Source organism: Bos grunniens, chromosome 16, assembly GCF_055505025.1.
Source record: "Bos grunniens cultivar Pamir isolate PY7600 chromosome 16, Bosgru_T2T1.0, whole genome shotgun sequence".
Lineage (NCBI taxonomy): Eukaryota > Metazoa > Chordata > Mammalia > Artiodactyla > Bovidae > Bos > Bos grunniens.
The window spans coordinates 24,017,881-24,039,585 of NC_141180.1; the positions used below are offsets into that span (position 1 = coordinate 24,017,881).

The 21,705-nt window shown below is 45.2% G+C and overlaps 1 protein-coding gene and 1 non-coding gene across 2 annotated transcripts in view; both read left to right on the forward strand.

Moving 5' to 3' along the window:
* Positions 1–303: 303 nt before the first annotated feature.
* The window catches only part of TNR (tenascin R), a 487,368-nt gene continuing 465,966 nt past the window's right edge, over positions 304–21,705 (forward strand). The window contains exon 1 of the mRNA XM_086342434.1: positions 304–742. The gene's annotated coding sequence lies outside the window, so the exon portion shown is untranslated. The remainder of the gene's footprint in view (positions 743–21,705) is intronic.
* Positions 6,712–6,783, forward strand: TRNAY-GUA (transfer RNA tyrosine (anticodon GUA)). Its single transcript has one exon. It is a non-coding gene; the product is annotated as a tRNA-Tyr (tRNA).

Genomic DNA, 21,705 nt, shown 5'->3' on the forward strand with positions numbered 1-21,705 from the left:
AGGATTGAGTGACTGAATAATAACATGGGTAGAGGATCTGCAAAAGCTCCTGTCCTCTCTGTCTCCCTCCACCTCCCCTTCCCTTCCTATCCGGCTTGACCAGAGGGCAGAACCTGGCTCTACAGGACCTTGTCTGTATGAGAGCATCACCTAAGAGTTTGTGTGGGTAGGGCAAGTGTTCCTGTGTCTGAAAAGAGGACTCAGGATGATTTCCTTTTCTGTCCACTAGGGGGCTGCTTCGAGGGGGATGGAAAAAACAGAGGCTTAAAAAAATATATCATGCAGCTGAAATTTCAGCAAGAGGGGAAAAGAGAGAGCGCGTGAGAGAGAGAGACAGCAAAGCAGTCCCAGGCTTCCTCGTCTCTTTCACGTCAGAGGCAGGAACCGACTGTACTCAGGCTGTTTGCTCAGCACGCAGAGACGGAGAAGGGCTCAGACACGCAGTGAGAGAAGAGGGGTCCTCCCTGACCCGAGGAATTACCACTAGTGGAGTAAAGCCACCTGACTTTTCCAGCTTATTTTGGTTGCCTCCTCTTTCTCCTTCCACTCTAGCCCTGCCAGCTCGGGTTTCATTTCTTTCGCGGAGCCTCCTCTGGTCCTCCTGGGAAAGGAGGAAGGGAAGAGAAGAGAAGAGAAGAGAGAGGTGGGCTCTCTAGGTGAGCGCAGCAACTGGCTCCAGCACGTTCAAGAATTCTCTTCACAGGAAGCTCCTCTAGCTCCCCTGCTGCCCACCCCCAGCCCGGTAAGTCCAGCGCACTCGCTCCTTTCGATTTCCTCGCCGGAGTGATTTCAGCACCACGGAGAGCTATGAGATGCATTTTTGGTTCCTGTGTGTCTCCCTATGTTCCTACAAGGCGTTTGGCAGTAAGGTTACATCTATCTGCTGCCAGTCAAGCCGGGTTTTGGGTAGGGGGAAAAAAAGGGGCAAAACTATGTCTACCAAATTAAAGGGGGATGTGGACTCTGGTCTTATGAGGGTGTGTGTGTGTGTGTGTGTGTGTGTGTGTGTGTGTGTGTTTGTGTGTGTCTGCAGGCTGTTGCATAAGACAGGTGAGGTCTGAGCTAAATTGCCAGCAGGTTCCTTCGTGTCTGTCTCTGGGTAGGGCTGTTTTTTCTTTTTTCTTTTATGTAGATAAGAGGGAGGGTTTGGGGAATTAGTTGTGCACCTTCTTTAACTCTTTCCTGACAAGCCATCCATGGAGGGAAAGTGCTACAAAGGAAGCTGGGAGGGGGTTGAGAGTGGAGCTAGAGTTAAAAGTTATGCTCCTCTGAGAGAGGTTGGAGGATGTGGTTTTTAAAAATGTCAATTTCCCCAGGAATATCTGGGTTCTTGTTGTGAAGAGAGCCCAATCTGACCTTTTATTACTTTCTCTCCTGGTGTGAATCCATGGCAAGTGGGCAGGGGCAACAGGTGGGCATCAGGCTGGGTGGTTTGGGGGCTAGGGTCCCCCTGCCTTCATGGTGATAAGGAAGTGTCAGTAGCTTGAGCTCTGCAGAGGTTGGCCCATGCAGATCAAACTATATTTGCAAGGAGGCAGGACCTGCCCTCCACTTTTCTGTCATACTTGACTATGTATGGTTGCAAAGAGGACAAAGTCTGTTCTGCTTTGACTTCTGTCACTGAGAGACAGCCCAGGAGAAAGGTTTGTCTCCATATGTCTGGGGAAGCAGAAGCGAATCTGCTGCAGGTCCTAACTCAGGAAGGCTTGAAGTAATGTATGTCTCCCAGCACTGAAACATACCACGAATGGAATCATCATTACTTTAGACTTCATTGCTAAGACTTTTTTTGCAAGGTACTGCTCTGCCTCCTCTGCTTTCTGCCCCTCTGAAATATATTCAGTTAACTTCCCGAAGCTGCCTTGGCTTTGCCTTGGAGACACTATCTGCTGATCCCTGCCCTTCAGTCTTACCCACACCTGCTTGGGTGGGGCCATTCAACAAGTGGCACCAGGGACTTCTTTCAATCATCTGAATCTCCATGGAGAGCAGCCCAAGGGAGTATTTTTAAACATATGTGGTTTCTTGTAAGAGCAAATCTTGCCTTGAATTAACCCCTATCTGTATAAAGTTCTGGTCATTTTCTTCAAGTATGCTGAAGCAGAAGAGAGTCAGAGGTGGGGAGAGGTTTTACTCCTTCCAGTTGCCGATAAACTCTAGGGTGATGACTCTCTGTCTTGCTTTTAATTCAGTATGCTGAGTCCCTCCTCCAAGCTGAACAAAATACTCTCTGCCTCTGCTTCGAAAGGCTCCTGGGTGAAAGACATAGCCCTGAGTGAAATGGTATCATTATTTTTTTAAACTATTCTTATCATTAGATCCAGAAACCTCAGCATCTCCTTAGAATGTCTGGAAGTAGAATGCAATGAGGAAAGAGTAGTCAGAGCCTGTAAGGATGGGGAAAAAAGATTGAAATAGACAAAGCAGAGTATCAGAAACCAACACTGACTCATTCATATTTCAACTCTCCCAACTCCCTCCATTCTCAAACTCTCCCAGCTTGCACAAGAGAGTAGATGGATTTCTGCATGACAAGTCCCTGAAGGTTGAAAAAAATTCATGCCCTTGCAGTGGACCCTATCCAAAGCCACCATTTGTTACTGAAATCACTGTACTTAGTGGTCATTATTTTATTAATGACCTCAAATTCTCTCTGAAAGAAGTACTTGGTGCCGTTACTGGACCCATTTAATAAATGGGGAGACATAGGAGTTTAAAGTGCTAAGCCAGAGGGTAGCAAAAGCAGAAAGAGAACTTTGGGTCTCCTAATATCTCATCTCCTGTGAAATGCAGAAATGCTCACGTGTGGCAGAGAGCAGGGATGAATTGCTTCCCAGTGGACATATTTTTCAACCAGAGCCTTTTAGTGAATTCAGTGTGGCGTGATGGCTCCTCCCTGGCAAAGAATGAGAATCGACTAGGAGTCTCAAGGTGTTGCTGGTCTTTAGTTCTCAGCCAAAAAGATGGTCATGACCCATGGCCAGAATGGTGAGGAGTTCTCTGGACTTACTGTGAAGAGGGAACCCCAGACTGGTAGACTCAAGGCTGAAATGATATCTTGCACCCGATTGCCATGCTCACCTTGCCCCAGAAATCCCAGTTGAAGGCACCCTTCCAAGATTACCGTGAGTGTCTTGGTAATGACACCAAAGCGTTTGATGACTTTTCTCTCCTATGAGCCTCCTCTGAGAACACCTCCACTGAGTTCTCTGTGGCTCACAATGTGGGAGGATGACTAAGAAGCAGGAGAAGTCTGGGCTCTGAGCACCTACAGAAACCTGTGGAGAGGAGTAGGGAACTGGACACAAATCCACTCCTTAATAAGACCTCCACTCCTGCAGCAGCTCTAGCTCTCACATCAGGCCAACATTTTGGAAGGAAAGTTAGCCTATTTTCATACCCAGGCCTCATTCACTGAGCAGTAGAGACTCAGCTGGGCTGTCTCTGAGATCTGGGGGGATGAGAGATATAGGAAAAGGTGGAGAGAAGGTTGCTACAGTCATCAGTCAGTTCAGTTCAGTCGCTCAGTCGTGTCCGACTCTTTGCAACCCCATGAATCGCAGCACGCCAGGCCTCCCTGTTCATCACCAACTCCCGGAGTTCACTCAGACTCACGTCCATTGAGTCAGTGATCCCAGTCATGGGTTACCCTTTTTTACCCAGAGACCTCCACTATTACTTAAAAAAAAATTTTTTTTTAGGAATAATTCACATATAATAAAACTATCCTGGTCTTAAGTGTCAAGATTAGTGAGTCTTGATGACAACTGTGTACACCTGTTTAATCACTCCCCCAAACAGCGTACACAAAAGTTCCCTTGTTCTTCTTTCCAATTAATATTTCCCTCCTTCAACCCCATCACTTTCTTCACTTTCTGAAGTTTATCACCATAGCTTTGATTGCTATATTTTGCAGAGAAAATGTATTGCTTAGTGTTTCATATAGACACTAGACTTCTCAAGAACATTTTGGAGGTTTGATGCTACTGTTACTGGGTGGGTAACACAAAGGTGAGGGAGGAGTTTCCTCCTTGTCCAAGTTTATAGTCATGGTGTTGGAAAATCAAGGGGTGTGTGTAGCAGGCAACAATCAAGCCCAAGTAGAATACGTGGATATGTCTTTAGGAGATCTCAAAACGGGGCCAAGTAAGTCACAGAGCTGTTTACATGCTTGGTGGGTAAACATGTCCTTTGCCTTCCTCCACTCAGAGACTTCACTAAGCACCTTCTTCCCAGGCTCTGCCTGTTCTGGGTGGGCCTATATCAGAAAAGGCACCAGTCAGCTCAATTTTGAGAAGGCTTCTTCCTCAATCAGCACCCCCAGCTGAGATCCCACAGAATGGAACGTAGGTTGCTAAGCCCTTGCGACATGACAAGTTAGAAGACAGTCACGATGAGGATTCCCCAAGGTCTAGGTTTGTGTGGAAACAAAAAATTTGAATGATCTCCACAACGTCAATCCCAGTAAATGATGGGGAAAATGCAGAGACACACCTTTGCCTTATCTCAATTACAGCGATATTAATAAAGATCAGATGAGATTCCCCACCTAACTGGAGTCTCATCTTAAGAGCAGGGCCACTGAGAGGAGAAAAATGGAATTCAGGTGTTTAAGTGCTGTTTCCAACTGTGTATAAGAATCACCACATCTTTACCTAGCAATATGATTTTGGACTAGGACTGTATTGACATATTTTTGAACATAGCAAGTAACCAAAAGGTCAGTTGGCAAAGGGAATTTAAGCAGTTTCGCCTCTTACCTTTTACTCTTTTGTTTTCTTGTGATAAAGCATACATTACATAAAATGTACCACTTTAGCCATTTTGAAGTGTATAGTTCAGTGACATTAAGTACATTCACATGGTCAATGGAACCATCACCACCATCCATGTTCAGAATGTTTCCATTTTCCCAAACTGAGTCTCTGTAGTTTTAAACAACTCTCCATTCCCCCACCGCCCCAGCCCCTGGCAACCACCATTTTACTTCCCATCTCCATGAACTTGAATAACCTTGGCACCTCCTGTGTGTGAAATCACACCATATTTGTCCTTTGGTGTCTGGTTTATTTCATTTGGCGTCATGTCTTTAAGGTTCTTCCGTATTGTAGCGTGTGTCAGGATTTCATTCCCTTTCAAGGTTGAGTAATATTCCTTTGTATGCATGGCTCACATTTTGTTTATTCATCTGCTGATGGACACACTTGGGTTGCTTTGTCTCGACTTCTTTAATTTTGGCAAGTTCCTTCTACTTCCAACCAAATGGAAAAGGGAGACTCTTTGGTCATAGGTCTCAGTGGGTTGAAATTCTTCCCTTTCCCTATGAAAACCAGGCAGGTGGCTTCCTGGAGGCAAATCAAAGAGAAGAAGTGGGGGTGATGCATTCCCCACCAACCCAATGAGCTAGGTCTGCTTCCTGTAGTCTGACCCTCATTGGTAAGTGTACAATAGACACAGTTCCAGTGAACTGATATCTTAAACTCTTCTATTCCTGCTTAGCTCGGAGAGTTACGAGACAGAAAGGTCAACCCTCACCCTTGGTGGGCACATCTCTGGGTCCCTCCTGGCTTATGCATTTTAAGGTGAGATTACATAATGAGAAATGGAGTCCTGGGGCCAGGGGCAAATAAGCCAACAGACTCATTACAGTTTTACAACCCTGGGACCTCTGTCCTTAGAGCAGGCATTGCCAAGCTCACCTCCACTTGGCTGCTATAAAAACATCTTATTCTCTGGCTATAGACAATTCAATAAAAAGTTATTAGCAGGATCCGGGAGGAATTTATTTAATCTGGATGAATTCTCATCATACAAGAGGAAAAAGCCTGGAACATTGATCCTAGGACAGTGTCGATTCATGACAACCAATATTTGACAACAGCTTAGCAATATCTGTGGGCTGGAATTTAGTCTTTAATCTGAATCCACCCAAGAAATTCACATGCCTGGGCCCTGGTAGCTTGGATCTTTCTGTTGTCTAGTGATAATACCAGCTTACGTTGACAGCACTTGCTATGGGCTTTAGCCAAGTGCACAGTACATAGAATGCCCTTAACAAACATTTGCTTTTGTCACTGTTAATAAATGCTTTATGTCATTTAGGGTCTAAAACACGTGACATATATTAGTATGCCCATTTTACAGGTGACAAAACAGACGCATTATGACTTATGTGATTTGTTCAACTTTTTACAGCTAAGTAGTGATACAACAGGGACTTCCCTGGTGGCTCAGACAGTAAAGCGTCTGCCTACAGTGCAGGAGACCTGGGTTCGATCCCTGGGTCAGGAAGATTCTCTGGAGAAAGCAATGGCACCCCACTCCAGTACTCTTGCCTGGAAAATCCCATGGACGGAGGAGTGTAGTAGGCTACAGTCCATGGGGTCACAAAGAATTGGACACGACTGAGTGACTTCACTTCACTTCAGTGATACAATGGAAATTCAAACCCAGGTTTGAAGCCTGTGCCTTAACTGCCTTCTTTTCTTGCTTGTATCACCCATTTGGTGATTAATGATGGCTCTACTGTGATTCTTTTACGTATCTTTGGAGGAATTTTATATCTTGCATTATTATTAATCTTATATGTGAAAATCTCTGCCTAGATAACCAGTCCTACGAAGGCTGGGAGAGTCCAGCACAGGGCCTGGCCCACAGGAGGGCCTAAGAAAAATGTTCTCGTTTTGCTGTTGGTTCTGCTCAACCTGGGCTTCCCTGGTAGCTCAGATGGTAAAGAATCTGCTTGTAATGCAGAAGACCCAGGTTCAATCCCTGGCTGGGGATGATCCCCTGGAGAAGGGAATGGCAACCCACTCCAGTATTCTTGTCTGAAGAATCCCATAGACAGAGGAGCCTGGCAAGCTATAGTCCATGGGGTGGCAAAGAGTCAGACACAACTGAGCGATTAACATTCTGCTCAACTTAAGTACAGGAGTTCCTAACTTGTTTCCCTTGTTATAATGATGATGATGATGATGGATATTATTTATGCTATGTTCTTGATGCATCAGGCATTATACCAGGCTCGGCAACAGAGTATTGCACTTGATTTTCACTATAATAGAAGGAGCTCTCATTTACTGGAAGTAGCTAGGTAGAAGGTGCTAAGCTAGGTGTTTAATCCTTATGACAACCCAGAAGCAAGGCTTTGCAAGGAAAACCTTCTCCAGTCCAACAAAAAGGGAAAACTTTGGTCATGGTGCAACTTGAACTGAAATGGTTGCTTTTTCTTATGAAGACCACAGAGGACAGAACCAAAGCTCCTGAATTCAGAGAGGCTAAATAACTTGCCCAGGGCAGCACAGCCTGTAGGTGGCAGGGCTGTTTTTGATCTCTATCTGTCTGAAACAGAGCCCAAGCTCTTTCACTCCTCTCTGTGGTTCCCTTTCCCATCCTGGGGCCGTGTGCAGCAAGAAGCGAGGACTGGGGCTTAATTACAGGAAGCTTGGCTTCAGATTCCCTCTCTACCACATCCTGACCTTGTGCCCTGGGGCCATGACTTACCTGTCTGAATCTGAGGTTCCTCATCAGGGCTTCTTCACTGCTCCCCAAAAGCCTATAAAGATCACCACGTCTTTAAAGGGTTTTTATGAGAATCAAAGGGGGACACAAGTACACCGTGCCCAGGACAGCATCTGCATGAAGCGTGAACCAATGTGCCACTAGCCATTTCCTGCGGCCTGGGGACTGGGGACAGACGAGGGGACTTGGCATTTTCACAAGCTAACAATTATCTGGGCTGACCTGGATTTTATATTCTCCTCAAGGGCTAATGGGCTGGGCAGGCCCTTGTTTTACATCACCTTGATTTTAGGAGCATGTGTTGGCTATTTTTTCTTCTCCTTTAGCACCAAGAGCCTGGAAGGCTGATATTTAAAAATATCTGAAAGATGCCTCTTGCCAATTAATTCCCTGGAAATTGTCCTGGACTGAAATTAATCTGAACCTTAAAGGGGACACTGGGTTTTGCAGCCCCTTTGGGTTTCTTTTCTCTGGCCTTCCCCTCCCTCCGGGTTCTTCTGCCACTCTGAGTTTTATTTATGAAATGTTTTCTCTTCCTTTATAATTATGTTTTCCATAAGAAGAACATAACAGCCACCTCCTGGCTGGGCTAGAGTAATTGTGGGAATTTTTTGACGGTGTGCAATTTCAAAGGCTTGGGTTTATATAGATTACCTTGAATTTATCTCCATAAGCACATCAGGAGAGAAGCAGCTGCCTGCCTCCTGAATTATTGTAAACCCTGTAGCCACTGCGCACCGGCATCTGTGTGGATGTTCTGTTTGTCTAAATGGATTCTGTAAAGCAGATACGTTCATAAACCAGGTTTTGCCAGCCTGTCCTGCCATCTCCAGTGAACTTGTTAATACCAAGGTCAGCAGTGGGGCTCCAGTCCAGGGACAGATGTGGAGTGGTAGTCAGGTGACAGCCCCGAGGTCCTCCCCCGTCCTCCCCACAGTCCAGCCAGCTGTGAGCCAGGGGTGAGAGGGCTCAGTGCAGACAGGGAGAGGGCAGGACCCAGGGAGGCCAGGCAGCAGAAAGGACAAGACCCCGAGGACCAGATGAGAGCCCTGCACAAGGTTGGGGCATATCCTCCCGGTGACCCAGGCTGTGCCTGCAGGGAGACAAAACTTATAAACCCAGCCATAAAGTCTCGTGTTCAAAGCTGTATGCATTTATAGAGATATAAATGAAGTTTAACGCTGGTGAGATTCTGTATAAAATCAGAAGACTTCATCTGTATCTATACTTGGGGTGCTAATGGGTTCCGGGCTCCCTGCCTCTCTCCAACCCAGTCGCGTGCACGCGCCCACGTGTTCACACGCACTTACACTCACCGCTCAGCTGCAGCGGGGAGCAGCCGGTAGGGGCGGGGGAGGCCGAAGGTCTTCTGAGCATCTGCAAGTGAGGCGCCTGCAGCGATACGTTCTCCTCATCTCCGAGGGCTGTTTAAAAGGAAAAGAAACAAGGACTGCCAAAATCAAGCGGCTTCAAACAGTCAGGAGTCTGGCTTTAAATAAAACAATTTGAGGGAGGTTGGCTTTTCATCTGCCTCGGAAGCCGCCAGGTTTCTGCGCCTCCTGGCTCCAGATGGGATCCGGCAATGAGACTGCAGAGCCGGTGCTGACCAGCCCCCACGCCCGCCTGGTCTCCACTCCAGCCCCTGCTGGGGCCTGCAGAAATGCTCTGGCGAAACCCTGCCCAGCAAGGGTTTGAATTCTGGCTCTGTCACTTACTGGCTGTGTGGCCTTGGGAAAGTCATTTGACTTTTCTGAGCCTCAGTCTCCTCACCTATGAAATGAAGTATTAATAAATAGCTTCTACCTCTGGAAATTGCTGTTGTGGGTTCAATGAGATATCATTTTCGTAATGAAGGCTCCGAATGGCCTGTAGCACTTACAGGGTCTTCAGTTAGTGGAGTTCTCTCTTGATGGCAATGTCTAAGGTGGAAGGAGGGCATTTTAAGGGTGGAGATTAGGTCACATGGATACTTTGCCATATATTTCCCCCATGGGTTGGGGGTGCCCCCTGTGGCCTGAGACTGGCTGCTGGAGCAAGTCTATTCAGGGGACAGGCAGTGGACTTGAACCCTGCCTTCTTTTCATCTTACTACCAGCGCTCCTCAGTCCTACAAGAGCCTCTGGGCAGCACCTGGGACAGCTACTCAAGGGAAGGCAGACTAACCAAACAAGATGGCTGTTATCCCTGTGGGATTGCCCCTGTGGTGAGTCCTGGCTGTATCCCCACACCTGGCTCCCTGGAAAGATCAGGGACTCAGTGCTGCCCACTTGGAGCACAGGTCCCAGGGGAGTATGTCTGGAAGGGATGCCCTTCCAGACCCGACATTCAAGAGGTCAGCCAACCATGTCAAGGGTGTGGCATCCTGTGCCCATCCTCCATCCATGGAGGGGATAAGTGGAATATTCCAGAGGAGAGGAAAGGATGCTATTGATCTGGATCTTGATATGTAATGAGTGGGGGTGGGGAGCTGACCACGTTCTGTCAATCTCTTATTGAAAATGGTCTGAGGCTCATATTAAAATGCAAAGGAAGAGTGTGCCTTATCCTCTTCCCCTCCCCTGTTCCTTTTTCATTTGTATTTTATCAGCTTTATTTAGTGAGAGTGGAAAGCTCAGGCAGCCATCCTTGGAGACCTAGGAGGAAAAAGGAATGACACCACCCGAGAGGGCCAGGGGGATTCCCTGGCAGTGTCTTCCCTCCAACTCCATAGGGGTCACCTCCCAGCTCTCTCTGCTCCACCAGTACCTCTTCACTGCAGCTGGAGTGGAGGAGACTGGACCAGTTCAGAGTTTTCTCTCTCTCTCTGCACACACACACGTCCTTCTACAGCTTCCACACTTCCCAGGCAGGTTTCTGGGGACCTTAGGCAGCTACATTTGACAGAGTGGCCAGGGGGTCCCACCTGACATCCCCTTGCCCTGCTGTGACATGACACCTGGGAGGAGACCCAGCTCCTGTTCCTTGAAATGTTTTGCCCTTTTCCTGCTAAGTTCTTAAGGTCAAATGTTGCTAAGGGGACTATTTGCCAAAGGCAAAAGCCTGCTAGAAAGGGTAAACAGCTCTTTCATTTTTGAAGCATTGGGTTTCCTCCCTGGAGTTAAGCTCAGCCACTGGCCTGACCAAGCCTGCCAGGTAGCAACCATGGAGAGTGGTTACTGGAAATCGGCTACCAGCACGTTAGGCTCTAACAGTCTGAGTTTCCTAAGTCACCAGATAGAGCCAAAAATAGTTTCATGTCTATTTTTTTGTAGCATGATAATCACTAACATCTACTTTATAAACATGATTGCCAGGCAATTGATCTAAGTACTCCACACACAGAAACTTACTAAATCTATACAACTACCTTTTGAGGGAGGTACTATTATTGTCCCCATTTTACAGATGAAAAAATTAAGGCACAAAGAGATTGTTTAAAGTGCCAGAAGACACATAATAAATGGCAGAGCCAAGATTCATACCCAGGAACTCTGTGTACTACATTACCATGTTGTGCTGAGCATCACTCAGAAACTACGCAAGTTCCTGGTGGCTAGAGAGATGCAAAGACTGGAGAATCATAGCTCTCACAAGGTTGGTTTGAATCACAAAGATGAGTTTAAAAATAAGATCAGATCAGTCACCATTTCTCTCGGGGGCTTAGTGCTGTCACTTCTTCCACTACCACTCCTTTGGGGAATTCTTCTGTATTTTCAACAAAGCCACATCTAACTCTTTCAGGATGAGAAAAGAATCCAGCTCCATGCAAGTGAGTTTTCTTAAATGGATTTTCCTTCATCCGATCTCACAAGGTGGTGTCAATTCTCATGTACCCACAAAAGCCTCATTCACTTTGTGGTTTATCCACTTTGTGGATTATCTGGGCCACAGTTAAAACTACCCATTCACTTGTGGGCCACTTCTTTTAACTCGAATCTGCCACCATGCAAAATAAAATTCCTGTGATGGATTCTCAAATGCTTGGTCCAGCTGGGAGGAGTATGGTAGGAAAATGCAGTAAAGCTCAATTTGCTCCTACTTAGGGTTCTTGTTCAGCTGTGAGGACATAAATTGAACACCGGGGCAGCCAGGACCACCAGAAGATTTCAAGGGATGCAGTAGTATTGGCTGGGGCCAAAGGGAAGTTCAGTGTAGCTTAAGCCTACCCTGCTGTGAGGTCAGAGATGGAGACAGTGGCAGAATATCAGCCAAAGGAGCAACGGGGCTGTGCAGTGCCTTAGAACCGACCCTCGATGTTCCTGACACAGTGGCCCACCAAGCCAAGAGACAGGTTTATCCCAGGGTAGAGGGACTGGGCACCAGGAGACCTGGGCACCCCAATGCAGGCTTGGTTAGAGGTGTGTTTAGTTCTTGCATTGGGGCTGAGAGGCGCAACTCAGGGGAAATGCGAACCCCAGCTCTGAATGAGGTTATTCAGGGATAAGAATCCATCCCAAGCTTGAGCCAACCACCCATAGGCAGGAGGACACAGAGTCAGGGAGAAATTGTATCAGTTCTGAAGACAGTGGACTTGAGCTTTGATCCTGGTTCTGCCCAGCTCTACACTCTTGGTGAGCTCACTTAACCTTCCTGAATCTCTGTTTCCCTGACTCTAAGATGAGGAACATGGTAGCTTTTAACATTTTGTGAAAATTGAGAAAGGTAGTATCCATGGGGAGAAGGCAATGGTACCCCACTCCAGTACTCTTGCCTGGAAAGGAGCCTGATAGGCTGCAGTCCATGGGGTCGCTAAAGACGGACACGACTGAGCGACTTCCCTTTCACTTTTCACTTTCATGCATTGAAGAAGGAAATGGCAACCCACTCCAGTGTTCTTGCTTGGAGAATCCCAGGGACGGGGAAGCCTGGTGGGCTGATGTCTATGGGGTCGCACAGAGTAGGACATGACTGAAGCGACTTAGCAGCAGCAGCAGCAGTATTCTATGGGGTTTCTAGCACTTAATAGTCAATGAATGTTGATTCCCTGATTGTTGGCAATAATAATTTCTTGCATTTTTGTTGTGTTTCATAATATTCATAGTACTATTACATATATCACGTTTGATCTGCAAAACTATGTGTGAAGGTGGGCAAAACGACACGTTAATTGCTCCCATTTTATAGACGGGGGAATTACTATAGAGTTTCTGTGGCTTGTCCAAGGCAGCATAGGTAGTAAGTCACAAAACTGAGATCAAGATCTTGCAGCTTTGGGCTTACTCATTTTATAGCCCTTATTGTTGTGCTGGGATTGGGCTGATGGTTGAAATCACAAAGGTTAAGAAGATCCTCTGCCCAGAAGCCCAGAAGACAGGATCAGCTCCTGTGGCTGCTGCAGCATATGTGGGGGGATGGGCAGAGCCCAGGGTTTCCTTTAAGGCCTCTGGCATAAGGATCTCAAATTCTTTCATTTCCACCATATTTTTCAAAATAGCTCCCTCAGTAGATCAGTGCTGAATGCTGCAGCAGCCAAGTTTCCTATGGCCAGATAGTCTTGGCTTTCCTGTCTCCCCCAGTCAGCCATCTTGGGAACCTGAGCCACTCATCACAGCCACTACACAGGGACAGCTCCCACCTCATTCCACAAGTAGCTAAAGAACATAGAGTCTGTGTCCAGCAGGCCAGTAGCCTTAAATGTAAACTCCACAGAGAAGCCCACCCTATTAATCTTATCTTTAATAGCTCTCCTTGACACTAAAAGTAAAGGCAACAAAAGCAAAAATAAACAAGTGGGACTGAAACAAACTGAAAAACTTTTGCACAGAAAAGGAGACCATCCGTGAAATGAAAAGGCAACCTACGGAATGGGAGAAGGTATTTGCAAACCGCATAGATGATAAAAGGTTAATATGCAAAATACATGAAGAACTCACACAACTCAATAACAATAAATGTTCCAAAACCTAAATAATTAATAATGGGCAAAGGACCTGAATAGACATTTTTTCAAAGAAGATACAAATGGCCAACAGGGGCATGAAAAGATATTCATCATCACCAATAATCAGGAAATGCAAATCAGAAAAATGGAGAGATTTCACCTCACACCTGCCAGAATGGCTGTTATCAAAAAGATAACATGTGTTGGGGAGGGTGTGGAGAAGAGAACCCCTGTGCCCTGTTGATGGGAAATGCAAACTGGTGCAGCTATTATCGTTCCTCAAAAAATTAAAACTAGAACTACCATATGATCCAACAATCTCATGTCTATCAAGTCGGTGATGCCATCCAACCATCTCATCCTCTGTCATCCGTTTCTCTTCCTGCCTTCAGGCTTTCTCAGCATCCCGGTCTTTTCCAACAAGTCAGTTCTTTGCATCAGGTGGCCAAAGTATTGGAGCTTCAGCTTCAGCATCAGTCCTTCTGATTTCCTTTAGGATGGACTGCTTGGATCTCCTTGCAGTGCAAGGGACTCTCAAGAGTCTTCTCCAACACCACAGTTCAAAAGCATCAATTCTTCAGTGCTCAGCTTTCTTTATGGTCCAACTCTCACATATGGTCCAGCAATCCCATTTCTGGATATGTATCCAAAGGAAATGAAATTACCATCTTGAAGAGATATCTGCATTCTCATGTTCATAGAAACATTATTCACAATAACCAAGGTATCGAAACAACCTAAGTGTCCATCAGTGGATGAAAGGCTAGAGAAGATGTAGCATACATGTGTAAACAATAGAATATCATTCAGCTATAAAAAAGGGAAATCCTGTCTTTTGTGACAACATGGAACATGGAGGGCATTATCTTAAGTGAAGTAAGCCAGACAGAAAAAAATAAATATTGCATGGTATCAAGCTGAGATCATAGAAACAGAGTAGAAAGTAGATGTCAGGGACTAGGGGTGTAGGGGAAATAGAGAGAGGTTAAATAGTAAATAAAATAGCTTTCCTTGTCACTCTCCCATTTTATTTTTATTTATCTCATTTATCATCAACTAATATTATATATATGTGTATATATATATATGTATATGTATATATAGAACATAAACTCCCCAATATTAAGGACTTTGTTTTATTCACAGTTGGATTTCTAAACTGGCATACTGTATTTAGTAAATTCTGGTTGGGTGAATGAATGAATGAATGAATGAATCTTCAGCCAGTATCCTCTATTTCAACAAATTGTTACTAAAGACCTACTGCGAGGCATACTGTTAATGGATATGGGATTGAATGAGACATGGCTCCCTGCTTTGAGGATCTCCGAATCTATTTGTGGAGAAGGCAGTGGCACCCCACTCCAGTACTCTTGCCTGGAAAATCCCATGGATGGAGGAGCCTGGTGGGCTGCCGTCTATGGGGTCACACAGAGTCGGACACGACTGAAGCAACTTAGCAGCAATCTGTTTGTGGTAGAGGAGAAGCCACAAAGCCACCAAGTGGCTGCACCAGTTTTGCATTCCCAACAGTCCACAAGAGTTCCCTTTTCTCCACCACCCCTCAGCACTTGTTATCTTCTCTTTTTGATAGTGGGGCTTCTCAGGAGGTGCAGTGGTAAAAGAATCTGCCTACCAATGCAGGAGATGAAAGACGCATGGGTTCGATCTCCGGGTCGAGAAGATTCCCTGGAAAAGGAAATAACCCAATCCAGTATTCTTGTCTGGAAAATTGCATGGACAGAGGAGCCCGGTGGGGTCCATGGGGTCCCAAAGAGTCAAACACCACTGAGCACACACATACTTTTTGATAATAGCCATTCAGACAGATGTGAGGTGATATCTCCTTGTGGTTTTGAGTTTGCATTTTCCTAATTATTGGTGATGCTGAGCATCTTTTCATGTGCCTGTTGACCATCTGTATGTATTCATACAGGTAGGTAACTACCCCACAACATAAGGAAGTGTTAATGTCTAGAAACCAACTGCTTGGGGGTGGGGTGAGGGGCAAGGTGACTCACATTGCTTGGTCACTCTGTTATTCAGAGAGAAAACAGTATATACAAAGACTCAGAGTCAGAAAGAAAGGGCACGTCAGAAGGTAACTGAGAAACGTGGTATAGCTGAAACACAGGATCACTGAGTCGTGGTGGTGGAGTGGTAAGAATGGTGGGAGATAATACACAAGAAGAAGATTAGCATTTGGACCTTCGTTTTAGGATACCCATGGGGAGAATTATCAACCACTTGGGTTTTTAGGTGTGGAATCCTAAGCTATGTAGCAGGATACAAGCTTGTTGCCTTTTTCATCAGGGTATTAAAAGCACAGCCTAACTGAATTTTATTTGCTATTGAGACATTCCATTATATTAAGCATATCTCCTACTGCAAGTTCTCCAAGCCAGAGAGTGATGGTGGGGTCTCAGGGGTGGGTGGGTAGGACCTGCAGAAACTCCAGATCTTTCCTCTCTGATGGAATACTGGGGGACGCTGGTTTGCTCTCATTTGAAAAAACGTGAGGCCACTTCTCAGCCACCCACACTGCTTTCTTCACTTCCTCCTGTAGAAATGACACCGCTCGGATTGGTAATACAGAGGTTAAAGGCGAGACTGCTTAGTGAGAATGAGGGATAGAGAATGAAAGAAAAGCCCTGAGACCAGAAACTTTGAATGGCTCATTCTGTTTCCTTTAACTGTGGCTTGTTTAAGAAAATGGCTCGTTCTGTTTCTTCAACTCCTTCTCATCTGGAAAGAGGATGCGGCTGGGAGGTTCGCATGCCAAGGCTCCAGTCCAGGAAAGTGCTTTCCTATTGATTTGTGTGTCAGCAATTCAAATAGGGGTATTTATGCTGCGGCTGAGCACCTAATAAAAATTTAAATTATCGTTTAAAAAAAAAAAAGGAAGGGAGGAAAAAACTCATCAAGGAACAACCTCATAAAGAAAGTGGAAAAAAAAAAAGCCACACACAGATTCGAGGTCCTCAGGAAGGGAGCCGGAGACTAGGATTGTGAGGTTTGCCAAGAAGTGCCTCAGACTGGTTGTATTTCTCCTTTTAAATGCCTCTCCCTCCCATCTGAACACTTTCTAGGCTCTGTAGCTCTGACCTCCTACCCTGGCTTCATCACTCATTGGCTGTGGTGCTTAGGCAAAGGACAGATGTTTCTTTCTGAGCCATCCTGTTGCATAAATAAGGGGAAGCAATGGTGTCTCAAATGATAACTCATATTCAAAACCCTTGGAGCAGAGCCTGGCACATAGTAGGTGCTCAACAAGTGTTTATATCCTAACCCCTTTCCCCCTTTGGGGGATCCCCTCCTTAATTCAGATTCTTCCTTAAAAATCATGCCCTGTAGCCTATTAAAAGCTGATGCAGCCAACCACTTCTCACTTGAAAGACTGGGAGTCACTAAATCACACCTATGTATAAATGATTGATAATGAATTAATAAGTTAGGTGGTGGCACTAATGGAAAGCAGAAGGAAAGAAGTGAAGGAAGCTTTAATAGGAGAATGTTAGAAACCAGTTGCAAGCCTCTGTAGGGCTGTGAGGCTCCCACAGCATCCTTTAAACCATGCTTATTAGGAAAGTCCCTCTCTGGTCAACCATAAGGACAGGAGACACGCAGGTCAGGAAAGCAGAGTGTGGGTCTCTCAAACTTTAATGACAGCACCAGAGGGTTCACCTCCTCCCATGAGCATATCCTTGCCCCTCAACAGTGCTGTTAACTGCACCTTCCTCACAGTCCTGAGGTCTAGCTTCCCAATTCTGGCCATTATTCTTTCTCTTCCACTCTCGTGCTTCAGCTCCACCAGTTACACAATTGCACTGACTTCTTCAAGCCCCTGGCCTTTTTCTTTTTCTTCACTATCCATTGCTTGGCTTTACCAGGCTTTAGATTCTGTCCTCCGTCTATAGCATTAATCCCTCACAAAGCCTCTGAGGCCTTCTTGTCCTTATTCACCTGGCAGAACCCCACCTTGTTAAACTCTGGGTCATGCTTACCTCTGAACAAGTATACACTACTAGAGAGAAATAGATAGCTGTGTGGACTGTTATTGCTTTACAATTATGACCCAAGTGAGTACTGGAAACAGTCTGGCAATTCCATGACACTTCTTTAGCACCTTTACTTTCCACTCTCCAAAATCACAATTTTACCTCTCCTTTCCCCAAAGACTACCGACCCTCCCTTTTTAATTTCTTCCCCTGGATGACCTTACTTGGTGTTTTAGCAGACAGATTCTCCCTTGCCCTCCTGCTACTAACGCCACACCTTTCACTGTCGCAGGGCCCATCCTCTCTGTCTTCCCTCCTTATTCAGGGGTGCTGGGCCCCTGCTCCTCCCTAGGGCTAACCTCTCCTCTTGTGTTGTGACCTTAGACTCTCACACTTCCTAAGGACTTCATTCCTGCAGTTATCACCACTCCTTTTCCTTGATTTTCTTATTTTGGCTGTTCTGGGTCTTCAGTGTGGTGTGTGGCTTTATCATTGCAGTGGGCAGGCTTCTCATCGCCGGGGCTTCTCTTGTTGCAGAGGACAGACTCTAGAGCACTTGAGCTTCAGTAATTGGGGCACATGGGCTCCCTAGTTATGGCATGAAGGCTTAGTTTCTCCACAGCACGTGGGATCTTAGTTCCCCAGCCAGGCATAGAACCCATGTCCCCTGCATCGGAAGGCAAATTCTTAACCACTGGTCCTCCAGGGAAGTCCCTCAACACTCCTCTCTTGAATCTTCAATTTCTCCCTCACCACCTTATTTTCCTATTAATATATACATGTTCTCTGATATTTCCTGCCTTAAAATACATGAAAGCCTCTCCTGATTCTCAGTCAGTCAGTCAGTTCAGTCACTCAGTCGTGTCCGACTCTTTGCGACCCCATGAATCGCAGCACGCCAGGCCTCCCTGTCCATCACCAACTCCCGGAGTTCACTCAGACTCTCCTGATTCTCCTCTCTCTAATTTCTACTCTATTTCTCAGCTTTCTCAACAGCAAATCTCATGGAACATGTCACTGTTCCCGATTCTCCCTTCCATTCTCTCTTCACCCAGTCTATCCTGACAACTCCTTAGACACTGCTCAAGAGCAGTCTCATGTAGCCAGATCTCATGGTCATTTCTCTGCTGCCTTTGTACTTGATGTCTCAGCATCACCGGGCAGTTACCTGTTTCCTTAGACCACTACCTTCCCTTGGCTTTGGTGACATGCACTTTTTAGGTTTTCCTTCTGTCTCAGGGACCGCTACTTTCCTGGCTTCTCTTTTTACACTTTAAAACTTAGAATACTCTTGAATTCAGTCATGAGGCTAGGGAAAAGGGTCTAACTTCACCTAGGGACCACATACCACTTGTACATCAGCGACTACCAAGCCCATGCCTCTAGCTCTGAACGTCTTTCTGGAACCCAGCTTAGAGAATCCAACATTCTACCTAGCGTCTCTACTTTGATATTTAATAAAGTCTTTCAACGTAATGTGTCTGAAGAGAATTTCTGGTTCATCGATGTCCTAAACTTGCTCCTCTTTTACTGTTTCTCTTCTCGGTAGAAGGTACTATATCTACCTAGTCACTCAAGTCATTATTAATTCCTCTTTTCCTCACATACCACTCCATATCAATCAATCAGCAAGTTGGCTCTACCTTTAAGCACTTTTCAGATCCTTCCTCTACCATGAATGCCCCGAGGTCTCACCTGGACCAGTGCCAAAGCCCCCAGCTGTTATCCCTGATTCCACTCTCCCCCCGGAGCCAATCTATACCTAACACTAAAGTGATCATACTTCTTAAAATAATCCAGTGATTTTCCTTTCAGTTAAAAATAAAACTCAAATGTCTTACATCATCAACAAAATCTTCCATATTTTTTTGACCTCTGTTTCATTTCTCTCTCTACTATTCACTCTGTTACATTTGTATTGGCTTATCAAAAATGTCAATTTCAGCCCTTCAGGACTTTTGCTGCACTTGTTCCTTAGAAAGAAACATCTAATTCAGTTCTCTTATTTTATAAACAAGGAGACTCAGGACAGAGAAAGGAAATCTCATAGAAAATCAGTGGCAAAGCCAGGACCAGTCTCTTGATTGCCAGCCTGATGCTCTTTCCACTAGAGTGTGCTGGGTGATGGCTGCTGTCTGAATGCTTCCTCAGGGTCTCATCTTGTGAGCAGCAGAGACCTTCACCCTGGTAGAAACATGGATCTTGGATTTGGTTCAGTTTTGGTTGTGATTTTAAGCAGGTTGACCTTAAACACTATTGTTGGAATTATAGTCCTTGAAAGTTTCCATAGAAAGATTTTGAGGTTTTTAAACTAAGACCTCATAAATTCCAAATTTTCTGGGCAATAGATGATTCCTTGGGAAAAGAGTCATCATTTTTTGGCCCCACCATAGACTGCTCAATAGACTACCAGGCCAAGCTGTCATTAGAGTTCCCTTGTCATTCCTTAAGCAAGTCCCTTATTATAGCTTGGCTCCTTTCTTTGCAGTCATCCTCAAGTATTTTGGTAAAGAGGATCCTCATTTCAGTCTAGTATAGATCTGTGGCCTCTTCATGCCCTTGTTTTTGCTTGGCTGTCACTCTTTACATGCCACATTGGGGCTCATTCAAGCAGATTTCCCCAGTCCCACCCCTTCCACCTCTCTTTTGATTTGCCTATAATCAAACGTTACTTGTATATCAGATTTACTCCACTGAAAAACAGACATTGATGTGAAGAGTTTCATGTCATGCAGTCATACAAATTATTCTGAAAAAATTAAGACTTTTAAAAAACGCTCAGGCTTTGTCATAATTTATGATTACATTTTTTCAGTTTCTGCTTCTCCTCTTAAATAACTGGCCTGACTTTGGGCTTTAAAAGTCTACACCTCAAATGCAGACCTTGCCTAGGCATTTGCTGACTTACCATCAACAAAAAGGGTGTTTACTTAGTCCTAGAACATATTCAGCTTTGTTTATGCCACTTTCTTTGACCACAGAGTGGGAGGAGAATTCTCCTTCCTTGTGCAAACTGCCTGAACAACAGCTTCCAACTCTTAGCTGCCTACATGCACTTTAGGAGATGGGCGGGGTTGGGGTAGCCGGGGTGTCATTTTATTTTCATGTTGAAAATTGTGGAGAATCTCTCCAGCCACATTTTTAAACTTAAAAGTATACTAAATAGCACCAATCTGAGCTTCATTCCATAGCTTTAAAGAGTCTACCAGTTACATTGCTGCTCTCTATTTCTTGGCCTTCTGCAGGATGTAACATGGAGTGGATGACCAGACAATCTGTTTGAGTAAAGGGTAGTTGGCTGGTGTTAGTTTGGCCATTTATTCCTTGTCTGGGCGATCTTTGAGATGTTTGTGAAGATTAGTGTTTTAGCATACCCAATAGCACTAGTAACTGTATTTTCTTCTTTCATCATGTTTACTACCATTGAAATAATGCATTTTCTGTTTAATTTACTTCCCTGTTCTGTGAAGGAAGTGCTGGAATCCCCAGGGTGGCTCCTAAATGCTCTAAGCTGTTTGTCCTCGTTGCGTTTTTTATGTACTGGGAACCCCAGAAGCTTTCTCCCATCACTCCACTTCCATTATATGACACATTCTGCACACAGAAACAACCACGGTGAAGAGTCTTCGAGGAGAGCCTGACAGATCCAGGAACTGTCCTAGGTTCTGAACATCCACCGGTGATGGTGACTCGGAGCTCATGAAACATGCATTTGAGGGGAGACAGGCAACAAACCCATCGCCAAGTTCTGTTGACTTTACTTTCTCAATATCTCTTACATCTGTCTGTTACTTTCCATCTCTAACCAGTTACTACTTTATTCAAACTAACATCATCTTTTTCTTTTATGGCTAACATGAGCCCCTCAATAATCTTCCCTCATCTTCTCTTGCCTTATTCTAATGTATTCTGTACACTTTTAGTCAGAGATTTCATCAATATGTATATCTGATCATGTCGTTCTCCCACTTAACACCTTTGAGCGCTTTCCACTGATCTTAAGACATAAACAGAAATCCTTAACAAGGCTCGGCATGGCCCCCTTCCTGCCTCTCTCTCTAGCATTGCTCTTCCTCCCTCTCTGGGCTCTAGCTACTAGACTGCTTTCAGGGTCCCCCAGGCTCTCTGGGCTCTGTTCTGTGCTATGATCTTCCCTCTCTGCCTCCTTCCCTTTCCTCCATCCTCTCTCTCCACATCTTCCTTTCTGTGCCTAATTTATCTCATCTGTAAATTTCAGGTCAGATGCCCCTTCCTCCAGGGAGCCAGATGACCTTGTAATGTGCTCTCATAGGAAACTCTGGATTTCTCTTTATTATTTAAAATTGT